General features: G+C 29.2%; 1 protein-coding gene and 1 long non-coding RNA gene across 2 annotated transcripts in view; one reads left to right on the top strand and one right to left on the bottom strand.

Moving 5' to 3' along the window:
- Rbp (RIM-binding protein) overlaps nucleotides 1-14,155 on the bottom strand; it is a gene marked incomplete in the record, with an annotated part of 213,970 nt that overhangs the window by 194,664 nt on the left and 5,151 nt on the right. The window contains 1 exon segment of the mRNA XM_067049278.1: nucleotides 739-799.
- On the top strand, nucleotides 3,633-9,105 carry LOC136796221 (uncharacterized). Its single transcript, XR_010843914.1, has 3 exons — nucleotides 3,633-3,804; nucleotides 8,531-8,745; nucleotides 8,879-9,105. It is a non-coding gene; the product is annotated as an uncharacterized lncRNA (long non-coding RNA).

The following is a 14,155-nucleotide window of genomic DNA, read 5'->3' as shown; positions in this document are numbered from 1 at the left end:
TTGTTGCCTTTTTTATACAGCAGAATTATTTTTGCGGTTTTCCATTGTTTAGGTATTGCTTCTTGCTCAAGAATCAAATTAAACAAGTCTGTCAGTTCTTTAATTAGAATATTCCCTCCTGCTTTTAAATTCTATATATGTATGTATATGTAAACTATCCGAGGATACTAAAGAATTTTTTACGATTCGCAAAAGGATAAAAGAAAGAAGTGATACTTCGGAAAGCAAAAGAAAAGATCTCACGGCCCTAAATAATCAAATTAGGAAAAGTATAAAAGAAGATCTGGAAAAACGCAATATAAATGTTATAGAAAACATTTAAGCAGAGAGCAGGTCTACAAAAACGAACTGTTCAATGGCAAACAATGGATGATTGCTCTGGAAAACTATAGAAGAGAAGTCGTAACCAATAGGAAAAATATAAGCAGAGTAGCCGCAAAATATTTTTAAAAAAAGTTGTATAAGAGTTACAGAGAAACTTTAGAAATAAGAGAAGAAGGAAAGATGGCCAAAAATTTAGGAGAAGATCCTCAAAGAATGGAAGAAGAATTTGCTTTTATTTTGAAAACACTCAAATCCCAGAAGACTCCTGGGCCGGATAACATCAGTACGTATTGTAATTATTTGTAAATAAATTTAGGAGGTAAGCAAAAGAAAAAAAAACGTCCTGACCTCGAGAACTCGAAAATCTCTAATATTTATATTAATAATACTAATTGAACAGAAGAAAAAACGTACCCAATTGCTGCACTACTCAGTTTGTACTTCAATTAGTTTCTTTAAAGTGAATCGAAAAGTGCTGAAACAGAAGAGGGATCACTATTAATCATTTTACTAAAATAATCATGAAAATATAAATAAAGATCATTAATATGAAGCTAACATTTTCAAAATAATAAATATATGTTTTTTTACCAGATCAATCACTGATGCATAAGATGTATCGAGAACTGTGATATGGGGTTGGAGAGTTTGGGATGCAGTTAAAGGGTTATTATTTACTGAGAGCACACATGTGCCATCGGCATACGTGGTGAGAATAGTTAAGGATTGGTTTGGATATCAGCGATATAGACGGTGTAAACGATGGGAACGAGGGTACTATCTTGAAGAACACCAGCGGACTGAGAATAGAGGGATGAATCCATTGTGGTTTACTTGGAATAATCTACCAGTGAGAAAGGAACGGATGATGAGAAAGTATGTAGGAAGTAGGAATTTAAGGAGTTTGTAAAGTAGTCCTGGGTGCGAGACTCGATCAAATGCCTAATCTACATCAAAAAAGACTCCCGCGCAGTACATTCCGCACTCCAAAGAAGACGAGACAGCGCCATCAGCCTAAATTCAAACTGTTCAAAGCGCGAGTGGATTTTTATTTCACTTTTTTCCTTCTTTCTCTTCACTTAGTTCCATCGCGGTGAAGATCCATTGATATGCATCGATTTTCAAAATTATATTTTTGGCATCTCTTTGTGAAAAGAGCTTGTTATCAATCACATTTTGCCACTGCAGATTTTAGCATTTTTGTTTTTTTCCTTGAGCTGATTGGTTATCATAATAGCTTCATTAAACTTATTATCATAGTAGCCTCTCCTCTCTAGTGCAGTCAAAGGTCAACCTGTAGACCTTTACACTCAACCTGTTCCTAACTTGCACCAAGACCATTTTTATAATATTCGAATTTAATTAAATATGTATCGGTCTTGTATCTCCTCTCTTACCTAAGCGGTAACAGTCGTTGACAGAATTAATATTTTCTATTAAAATTTTTGCTCTCCAAGGGTATGTTGAATGATATCGCATTGTTTCGTATCTCTTCAGCTCTTAAGTAAGCCGAATTCCGCTTTTGGGTTACCAGGATGTCTTTCAGCTGGGACACTTTATGTTGCGTATTACTTATTTATAATTTATTAATCTCACTGAATTAGTTTATTACGAACCGAATTTCAGCTCTAATTAAATCAATTCATTGGTTCACTTCAATCAATCACTATGTTCAATCAGAATACATAGATAGCCATAGAATCATACAACCATAAAAATCAAACTACTAAGATCTATCTAGTTAATGTTGGTTACCTGCGCCTCATGCAATTATTTTTTTAAGTAATTTAATAAAATTTCTTAGAAATTCATTTAATAAAATTTTCATGGATTTATAGTGTTCTTTTATTTAATCAAGATTTATAAATTATCATAAATAATTTAATATTTCAATTTTAGACGAATAACCTATTTAAAGGTTTATATCGCAAGTTTTTGTTTTGCTAAAGGTTAATTTCATTCTTGGAGACGATTCAGTTTCGGAGAGTAACGCATTAGAAAAAAAAAAAAAAAATGTAACTTTCAGACCTGAAACGTTTTAAGGAAATTACACTACCCTTAAAAAAAATCAGAATACCTTGGAGTTTTAGGATTTTTGAGTTTTGGAGCCTAACGTACATTTTATTTTATCATAAAAATAGGGTTCATCTTATAATTCCGTCGATTATCCCCTTTATTTCAGTACCTGGACTAGAAGAGGCACTGATTAGTCTGGATAGTTAACGCTCTATAATATGTATATGTAGTCAACGCCCAAAATTAAATTTTTAAAACGCAATATCAGTAATTAAACTTAGAATTTCCATGTTGAAAATCATAGCTGAAAACGAACTTCAGATATCATGAGCATATATTATTTGGGCATTATAATTAAAAAAGATTTTTAAAATTGGATTTCTTCATTAGTTAAAGAAATGTTTACTATCTTACAAATCATCAGAGAGATAAGTATGATCCAGGTTTATTCCGTAGTTCTGCCAAGAAATTTAAAAATGTACACCTTGGATACGAACATAAATTAAGAAAGTAAAGAGGATGAAGAAAGTGGGTTCTTTCATATCTCACTATACGAAATTAATTAAGCTTTTAATTATTTAATTAATTAATTTTTGAATAACATTATCTTATTTAACTTATTTATTTGTTTTAAACTTCGTTTATCTCTTTTTAATTTATTTATTTATTTTAAACTTATTTATTAATTTTTGACCAATTGATTTGGTGTCAATATTATTATCTATTGATGTTTTATTGTGATTCATTTCTACATTTTCATTTATTTACAATGTGTTCTGCTTATTTCTTTAAGTTTACTTACTGAAAGTATCAATTTTGAATGAGTCCATAAACTTAAAATAAAACTTGTGCAGTAAACTGAATATTTGTGACAGATCACAGGAAAAGAGGAACATGTGATGTCCTAGAGTGGAGTGTAATGAAAGAAGTAAATATATAATGTTAACAACAAAACAAAACAAAAATGGAAAAAATACAAAGGAAGAAGAATTTTAAAAAATTTTTATAAAAATTATACAAATTTTATGTAATTTAGTTATTAAAAAAAAAAAAAAAATGTGTTGTAAATATTGTACCAATGGATTTCGTTTAAATTATTTTTTATATTGTCTCTTAACCCGTCATTGGTCGCTGCGTGAGAATTTCTCTCACGTTAATTTTTTTCCGGGTCTGGAAACTGGTAGAGGGAGACTGTGTTTCCCATCTTCCTGGAATCTGTATTTCACAGTCTCTTCCTTCTATACCTCGCCCTCTCCACCACTCTAGCACCTCTGAGTTAGCGTCCAGTCCTCTTTCCCTGACAATATACCTTTCTCGTTAGACATTATCTCGTGCGCGATAAAAATATTCAAGTTGTGAGGATTTTTCTCACGTGCAACAAGTGTGTTTAATCGTTTTTTCCTGGGGGGGGGGCATTGGAAGAACTAGGGAAACGTAGGTTTGAAGAGGCAGGAAATTCATTAGGTATGTATTATTTACTATGAATTGTATTTCGATACTATAAGTGTATGTCAGGGTGGTCTTAATAAAATATAATAAAAATTTGTCTTTTCATGTTTTCACTTCATCGTTGCGCCGTATGAATACTACTTTATATAAATTTCTGGGTTTTATTTAGGCATTGTAAACAAAAAAGAATTCCTACCAGTGTAAAAGACCGATATGTCCCAGTTATGCGGTGTTCACTTGTACTAGTTGTGCACAAGTGATTTCTTCACACTAAGCTTTTTCTTAAAGATTATTCTTATATTCTTATAATATGATATATCTGTATTTTAATTCTTTTTATAACTTTGTCTGCCTAAAATATTATATTATGTTTATTACTATTTTATAATTATGTTTGTTTTTTAAATTTTTCAAAACTAGTTTGCTCTTGTATCAAAATACATTTTTTTCTACTTTTTTTTATTATGATTAAATAAACCTAATCTAAGTCAAAATTTTATATTTTAAAAAATACGTTCAAGAGCTCTAATCAAGAAATGAGAGAAAAAGTCTCACGCGCGGCGATCCGTTTAAAATAGACCTAGCAACCGATGACGGGTTAACATAGGCTAGTACACTGTTAAAGCAACCCACTATATATGGGCAGCATTGCTTCTTGTCGATAAAGCATTTCTTTCTCTAATATTTGATAATAGTTTGACCTTAAGATGTGTTCCATAATCAAATATATCTACACCCAATCCAAAACTGAACATAGGAACTGCTAGTAATAATAAAATCACTTTCAATATTTTTAGTTTTAGAACAGTAAAAGTAATGCTGAGACAAAAAAATATTTTATTTCTATGTTAAAAACAAAACAATTAGAATATATCAATTTATAAATATAAATTGATTTTTTTTTTTTATAATGTATACATGAATATCAGTAAAGTTTTAAAAATGCAGGACTATTGTCAGAAAATGGGTATAAAACAAAACATCTACTAAACGAACTTGAGAATTATGATGATGAATGTTCCCTTAAAACTGAGTGCTAAGTATCCATCAGAGGTAAAATGATGATTCATGAATCAATTAGTATATTTCAGTAAATGTTACTTTTTTAAAACAAAAGTCGATGTACATAATATACAATACTTTTAAAAACTGGCAAGTAGAACACTAGTCAAATTTGTACTAAATTAAAAAGAAATGTTTACTATAACTTAGTATAGTCATTTACTGTATCTGTAAAAATATCAACTAAAATGGATTAAGGATTAAAATTAAATTAAATATTTAACTTTTCACTTTTAAAGAAAATATATACATATAACCAATTCAATAACAGGACATTTCTGAGAGATATAAATATGGCACTTTGTTCCCCAATCTATTTATTTTAAATGTAGAAAACTTTTATAGACTATTTATACCATAAAACATTTTTAATTACCTTCAATTAACAAGCAATAATTAGTGAGCATATACAGGTAAAATTGGGGTAAAACATTAAATATACTATACTATTCAAGGGGATAACTTTATTACATTATATCTTACTAATAATAATTAAACATAGGCATTACCATGTTTTATCGTCCAGATCGAATGACTGTGGTATTGCAGGGATAAAAATAACATAATACGTAACATCAAAAATTTTCTTAAATATATGATTTTACTAACAAGCGGTGTATCCATAACTAAGATTTTTCTTACTATTAAGTTCACCTGATCTTTAATTTTGACTAATTTCTGCTTACTGACTTCGGGTAGTTTTACTAGAATTAACCTTGATGAAAATAAATTTGTTAAGTATCGATAGTGAAGAGAAAGAGAAAGAATATAGTGGAAGGTTACCGTGCAGCTGTTGTTATTCGTTGTCCTAAGGTGGTGAAGCATATTGTTTAGTCTAATTTGTGATCTGTTTTATTTTAAATCTTATAATTGAACTATTGTTTTGCGTTGTGTGTAAAGATTATATCTTGTTACAATACAAGCGTTTGATTTGAACCTTTGTGCACATTATTTGATAACCTTTTGAGGTATCTATAAATTGGGTAAATTTGTGTGATTCCCGACAAAGTTATTCAAATATATCTGTCTAAGAATAATAAGAATTTATCAACAATTTTGATGTACCACTCAGAAAATACAGTTATCACTACTTTTAATATGATGGTAATCATCATAAATATACATTTGGAATTTGCGAACTTTAAGGAAATTTTAGTCGATTTCATAAAACGATTATTTAGTCTATAAAATTATTCAATTTTAATGTTTATTCAAAAATGTTCTTACTTTTTCTTTCATTATTTACAAATTCAGAACCGGGATAATATATCAAGCCATACTAAAGTAAATGATGGCTAAAAGAGACATGATGTATAAATATAACTGAACATATTTCCCGTTCGTGACATTTGGATTGCTGAGTACTGTGGTATTACTATGACTCAATCATGATTATCGGAAGTGTTTGTTCAACCACTAACGAGAAATGGGTTCGATATATCGATAATATGATATCTGTGCAGGTGCTCAGACATTATTGTCCAGGGGTAACATTAGATAAGCCCAGAGGGGTAAGTAGTATGTGCGTAAACACTCTTTACCAACAGCTTTTAATATATTTCAAATTATTATATCTCGTAAATCTAACAGCTTTAGGTGGTTTAATTACAAAAAAAGTGGTATTTTAAATTAAAATTTAAAATAGATTAAATTTTTTATAAAACAAAGAGAGAAAAACTTTATACTTCATACTTATTCCTAGTCAGAGAATTTTTGTTTTTAATTTCTTATAAGATATAAGGACATAGTACAGTAAATTATTATTAACGATCAATCAAAATGATCGAGAAAAAAAATCTTTCCAACATTAAACCAAATTTTTAAAGAATATTTTTTTTTTCATCCTTATTTGTAAAAATTTTATTTTTTACATACACAATTACATATTTAACATTTTGGTAACTTTTTGGGCTTTTTATTTTTGACTACTTTCAAACCGTTTTGGAACTTTCACACCCCAGTCATGTTATTAAAATTATGACAGTTGTTGGTCATTTTATTTTGGGACTTTTCGTCAACAATATATTATTTAATATCAGTGTCCCATATATATGTTTTATCTTATATTTTTTTTAACGTTTTAAAACAGCACCCTGCATTTTTGCAGATAGAGTCTTATTTCTTTAAAGGCAATGCAATAAAGATTCAATTAAGTGCAACTAAAGTTTTATCAGAAATATAGATATTTTTGCACGAGCTCTCGCACTAACACTGTTTTCATACATATCTTAAAAAAAGTAAAAAAAAAAAAGTTTTTTTGGAAAAAAATTGTGTACATCTTCAAAGCCCTGATCGTATAAATTAAATTGTATTTAAGTATTTTTACTATTTTATATAATATTTTTAGTAATATACATACTACATTTAAAAAAAAAATCAAATCAATTTGTTTGCAACCTTTGAAACCATACAGAGCAAAGCCATAAAACCAAAATATTAAAAATTGCTAAAATTATATACAATTTTTTTTCAGCTCCTAAGACGCATTGGTAACCACTGAACACGTGAAAAAAAAATTTCACAGCCCTTTGTCATTAGTAAATAAGTTCTTGAGAGTGATCATTATAAAAAAAAAAAAAAGTGCTACTCGGGTCACTAATCTGTCTAAAAATAGAAAGATTAGAATCAAAAGATTAGAAATTAATTTCAGAGGTGAGTAAAAGTAAAAATTGATGATTGTTATAACGACCCGGTTAACACGAAAACTTCTATTCTGATATTCTTTTTTTATTAGTTAACGTATTATATATCTATATAACTACTATTATGGGGAGCGGAGTGGCTTAGTGGTAAGGCACTGTGCTACTAACCCCAAGGACCCGGGTTCGATGTGTATTTAAAATGATTTGTTCTGTTATTGTAGCTATGAGTCAACCCTGTGGGTTCGGGAGCCCGTCTCATAAAGTGGTTACCCTTAATTGGGTAAAAATCTGGCATTCGGGTGTGATTCTAACCAAATCACCTCCTTGCACAACCGTTGGTCAAGTAACAGTACTTCCTTACAAAGTATTGTATCCCTGAACCTTCATGAGTTGTAGGGGTTCAAATTTATTTTATATTACTACTTTAATTTACGAAAATTTGTTTTCAGCCTGGGGATTTTATTTATTGCCAACGTTTTGTCTCCTTTAGTTAGGGATTGAATTCTTTTCGTTAATTATTCATTTTCACTATTGCAATACTCCCCCTTACTATTAAGTTCGTACACAGTTATGGAAGTAAATGTAAGAAAAAAAGTTATTTGATATTAATTAATGATTATCCTTACTTCTTACTATCATAATAACGATAAACCTTATATAAATATGATACGAAATGGTTCTGAATTTTAATAAGAATATATCTTCCTGCAAACTTACAGGAGAAAGATGTGACCATTTTATTTGAATTTTTTATTTTTTTTTTTATTACCATTAAAGCAGGAGGATGTAATACCCAATAAGGTTTAAAAAAAAATTAAAATAGAGATATTCATAATGATTTTGACATTATTTTGATTTTGACATAACTCTTTTCTTCTAAACAAATTAAACAAACAGATTACCACTATTATCAACAAAACCTACCTTCAACAGGATATTGGGAGTTCAACAGGATAACCTGTTTAGTTTGTTTAGAAGAAAAGTGTTATAATAGATATGCTAGTGCTTTAAAATTATATAGTTTTATTGTTGACTAGGAAAAAACCAAGGTGGGTGACCGAAATATTGCATAGGTCCTATTATGGCCTAGTGCTGAAAAATAATACTAAGATGGAATTATGAGAAAAAGAGCATCTGTTTCTTCTTTACATAGAAAAGACATCATGACAACAGGAGCTTTTGGAAGAACAGGTTGTGGGATTCACTAGTGTAGCTTTGAGGTTAAAGGGCATACGTCCTTGTTATTTTCGAGGTATGTTATCGTGGTTCTTGTGAATGATATATTTGAGTTATGTGGAAACCTGTTGATGATTTTGATAGCTAAGGATGTCCTCTGTCAGGATATTACTATGGCTTTGTTGGAATTTCTTCTTTTTTTTTTACAGGAAGTGGATGTACATCAGTAAAAACTGGAGGGGGAGAGGAGAGGGTTCCCTAATAAGAATATCGATTCTTAGATAGTCCATACTTAGACACCCTTTATTTCCTGTTGTTTTCCAGGATGTTTTTCATCATAACAATGTTTTTTTTTTGTAAGTAATTGATTGTTTATTGTTATTATTATTATATATAAATAATTGACCGCATGATTCCAAATTATGAAGAAGATGGTCGGGGTTGCGGTCAAAAGAGAAACAAAAATAGTTTACAATTATTTATTTTCCAACGTTTCGGACCACTTTGTAGAGCTTCATCAGGGCTAAAAAGATCAAGAATATTTTGCCATTGCAAAATAAGGTAACATTACATTGCACTTTTATTTCATTGTTCTTATACTTTATTTTATTTATTTATCTATTGTTTTTATTAATTTCCCAACTACTGTTTCATTGTAAACTTTCACTTTACATTGTTTAAATTAACTTATTTCACTTTACATCTTTCCATGTTACTTATGTTGTCTTGATCAATACAATTATCAATGTACATAAATTATTATTGTCACGATCTCTTCAAGAAACAGTTATTATCATTATCTAATTATTCTGTATTTTTAGGTTTACACCTTTTTATTTCATATTATTTATTTACTTCTTTTACAATTATTATTATTATATCTATATTGTATTCATTTTATCATCCTTACTATATTTTCTATCGTTATATATTATTATTTTAATCGGTATTTTATCATTTAATTAGTATTTAGTTTTTCCCTAATTAAAAAATTCTTATAGTTATCATTATTGTAATATTTTTATATCTCTTTCTTGCACTATTTTTCATTGTTTATCATATTTTTATATCTCTTTCCTGTATTCGCGACGTATTTCAAATATAAATAAAACCGTTAACGGTCCCCGCTCCCTCTGGACTCTGGTACGCTTTCGATATTTTATTAGTCTCCGAAGCTATCAACTTGTACTAGTGGGTGGTCCTCATTTTTTCTCTATTCATTTATTGTTATTAATTTCATTTTTATTTATCCTTTCTCGACCTTTATTTAATCTCAACTTACTTCTTTATTTTCTATCTTTTAGTGTGTTAAATTTTGTTTTCTCAAATCTAATTTTCTGTTTTTACATGTAATTGCGCCCCCTGTACATTTTTAACCTCATAATTTACTCATTTTTTTATCACTGTTTATTTTATATTAATACTATTTTATTTCTTCTGTTCTTTTATTTTTATATAATTTTCTTAAATAATTTTAACCCTACCTTAATTTACCTTTTTGTGTCTTATTATCTTAAAATGTCGAAATGTTCTTAGTTGTTGTTTTTTGTATCTTTTTAGCCCTGATGAGGCTCTACAAAGTGGGGCAAAACGTTGGAAAATAAATAGTTGTAAACTATTATTGTTTCTCTTTTGACCGTAATCCTTACCATCTTCTTTATAGATTGTTTATTATCTGTTTTGATGTGTCTTTCTTTGAAAATAGCTTCACTACCACTTAAAAAAAAAAAAAAAAAGAGGAAAATTGACAGAAAGGTAACAAAAAATGCATTGAAAGTGAAGAAAGAAGGAATGGCATCCTACAAAGCCGCTGAGCTGTTTTTGGGTGTCCTTAGGCGTACTCTGTTAAGACACAATATACTTTCTACAATATCCAAGCTAAAACGAAATAAAGTTAACTGTGTAGGACCTGTAACTGGGACTTCTCGCCTTAAGTCGATTACTGTTTGGGTGAACGCCAAAAATTCCTCCTAAACTTCCTTCTAAATTGATTTTCTTATTTTATTATGAAAATTGATAGATTACTCTCGCTGTAGACAAAATTTCAGACCAATTGATTGAATACTGAGTGAGCTACAGCTGTTCAAACCTTAGGTAGGCAATAAAAGGTTGTGCTTGAAGATGGCGTAAAGGTCGAAACGTCAGAGAGGAAATAAACTATGTTGGGAGAACAGTATCAAATGAAATTATGTTGTTATTGATTTTTCATCTATTTACAATATTTTAAATTTTAAAAAAAATCTCTGTTTATCCCTCAATCAATTAAATAATACAGTTATTAAGAATATTAGTTTATTAAAAGTTGAATATTAAGATATTAATTTCAATCTTATATTTTTATTGTTTAAATTTAATATGAAGCGAGGAACTTTTCAGCTCTTTTTTTTTTCCGATTTTCTATTTACGGTATATAAAGGAACTTCATAATGTCCAATATCCAATATAAAGGACCAGTAAGGGATAATTGGCATCAATAACTGTTATCTTCAATCTTCAATAAAGACCGACCTATATCTAGATGGAGGAATAAAAGTGCTTTCAAATCAAGAGGTTTTTTTTTAGAAAATAAACCCGCCCATTGGCGAGCTGGAGGCGGAAGACAAAAGGCCAAAGGACAAAAGCCCTTTTCAGCAGAGATGGAACGCACCGAACGTTATTTCCAGCCCATTCTGTTGTAAAATAAGGGCTGAGGGACATTTGAGTTCATAAAACGTCAAAGTTGAGGAAAAACAATTATTGTAAGATAAGAAGGACTAAATAAATAATTTTTATAGCGAATATACATCACTAGTGATATGTCACTAATTTTTTCTTTTCTTTTATATTATATTATCCTAGAACTAGAATTTTGTTAAAGTATTTCTTTGTATAGAAAATATATAGATAGATTTGAATTATGATTTGCATTTTCCACTTTAATCTCATAGAAATTCCCTGAACTGAATTTGGTTGGCATAAGAAAATAAATGTATTGTACATTCTATTTATACACAAGTCTTCTATCCCAGAAAGGTTCATTTTATATCATATAAATATTTAGTAATCTTTTTCTTTATCCTTTCCAAATATTTATTAATTTTTTTAAATATTTACACTACACCGACGTTTCGGAGTCCTCCGTCTTCAGGGTGCTTCTATAAATTTGAAAAAAACAATATGACAATAATATATTTATAAAAATCTATTTAAAAATTATTATTTAAATATTATATAAATTACCCTATTGTAACAATAATATCCTGTCTCTTCTCGGTTCCATATGACTAAGGGCGTCTTTGGGGCTAAATCAGAACAGTTTTTTGGCAGATATTAATTGTTTTGTAACAGTGCTGAGCTATAGTGAAAAACAATTTTTTCTCCTGGTTTTTATAGTGTGAAGAGTTGGCTGCAAGTAATGCACTTGACCAGAATTCATCAAAGTAGAGCTTTTTTCCAAATTCTTATTACCATGAGTGTATAGAGTTAATTTTTATGTATTAAGTAATAATATTTTGAAACCACTGAGGTTCAAGCTTAGGTCTGCACATACCCCTTAACTTGAATGGAGCAAAAGCGGGTGCAAAAAAATGAGCATGTGCGAATCATATCCCTCTTCATTTAATAGTCCTAATTTATATGTTTCCAAATGTAAATAAGAAAAATTTGTTTAAAAAAAAATAGTCTTTAGGTTCTTAAAGATTAAAATAAAAATTTTAAGTTTGATTATTTATTTAGTCTGTGTGACGTTGTACTCTCCTATTACATCCTTCACTTTAAAGAAACAAATTAACGCAGTAAAATATTATTGCCGGTATGAAATTTAGAGAGAACATCTCTCAAGCTGATGCCCTTCAAGATCACATCTTTTTATCCATTACTTTATTATAGTTTAAAAACGTCCAAAACAGAAACAACAGGAACTACGAACAATTAACTACCATAACGACAACAAACAAAATAGTGTGAAGCTCAGAATGGTCTGTTGCGTGACGCCATTCTCCATTTAGCAGACCGGTTAACAGACTCTCAACAATGTTAAATGTTATATCGTTTTAACATGATAAAAGAAAAAAATATTTCTCCATTTAACATGTTAAACTAATGATCATGAGTACCCCTAGAAAAAGAATGAAAGCCATTTACGCTCTTACCCAATTTCTTTGGGGCTACATAATTTACATTTTTTTTTCATTATACAATGAATCAACTAATTATTTTCAAAGTATTTCCATAAAAAAGGGGTAGTATGACATAATGTTAAAGTTTCAATTCTCATTCTTCAACATTAAATTATAAAAGTTAAAAATTTTATTCAGTACTTATGCCTCATTGTGGCTTAGTGGTTGAATCCCTAGCACTCGAATTCGATTTAAGGAACATCTGAGGAATTTTTCAAATGGGCTTGGTTCAGGAATGTGGCCTACTCGAGTCCAAATGAGCAGCATTACTGGAATAGCTATCGGTCCCACCACGAAAATTAATTACGATAGAAACCGGACATCATTACGATTAATGCTTACATGCATTGGAAACCTAATCAGGTCCGCATGCATGTAATGTCCACATGCATATTTAATTAAGACTGATTTTGCTTTTCTCAACTTTTTTATCACGTTTGCCTTTGGAATTTTTTTTTTTTTTTAAGATTTCATAATTTTAAGCCCTTAAATAATTGTATTTTTATTCATTTATTTAAGTTTTCCTCTTCGCCTATCGATAGTTTAATTATATGAAAACGCATTTCTTTTCCACAATTATTTGAGAAAATGTCGTGAAATAGAAAAAAATCCTGTAAACCTCTAAGTATTCGCTCGAAATAAGAATTGAGAGTAACAAATTATTTGTTTAATCGAGGTTGTAGAAGCAGGTCGTGACGGGTATCTCGAATGAGTTTATTATTCTATAATTATCGATTGGTGTGTGGAACTCGTATGTATATAGTATAAATATTATATTTTTTAATTTATATTACAGAAAATCTTGAAAATTATTACATTTATTAATTTTGATTGTAGATAACGCAATCTGCCAAGTTAAGATAAAGGTAATATTCCAAATGAGCTGGGTGATGTTGAAATAATTGAATAATTTAAATTACCTAGTAATGTAATACATTTTAGTTTTTGAAATATTATATATTTTTAAATATTCAATATATAATATATATATTTAAGAAATAAATTAAGAATCGAGATGAGTAATCCTGATGACGTGGAGAAACCACTGAAACGTTGATAGATGTGAAAGCAATACAGATTTTGTGATGAAGATCTTGTTTTCACTAAATTCCTAATATAAATTATATTCCATATAATTGATATATGTTAAATCTTATCTCAATCACTCAAACGATTTTTAACTCTGGCTAAGCACAGCTAGAAGTAGGTTTTTCAATGTATAATAATTTAAATTATGTTTACAATAATGTTTAAAAAAAAAAATTAAAGCAATAAGCTGCTATGTAACAATTGATTTTTATATTCAAAGACGCCAGAAGTTGTTTACGA

This window comes from Halyomorpha halys, unplaced genomic scaffold, assembly GCF_000696795.3.
Source record: "Halyomorpha halys isolate HHAL.00 unplaced genomic scaffold, Hhal_1.1 Scaffold879.1, whole genome shotgun sequence".
Lineage (NCBI taxonomy): Eukaryota > Metazoa > Arthropoda > Insecta > Hemiptera > Pentatomidae > Halyomorpha > Halyomorpha halys.
The sequence above is the reverse complement of the archived record's forward strand: the minus strand, read 5'-3'. Positions and strand labels throughout refer to the sequence as shown.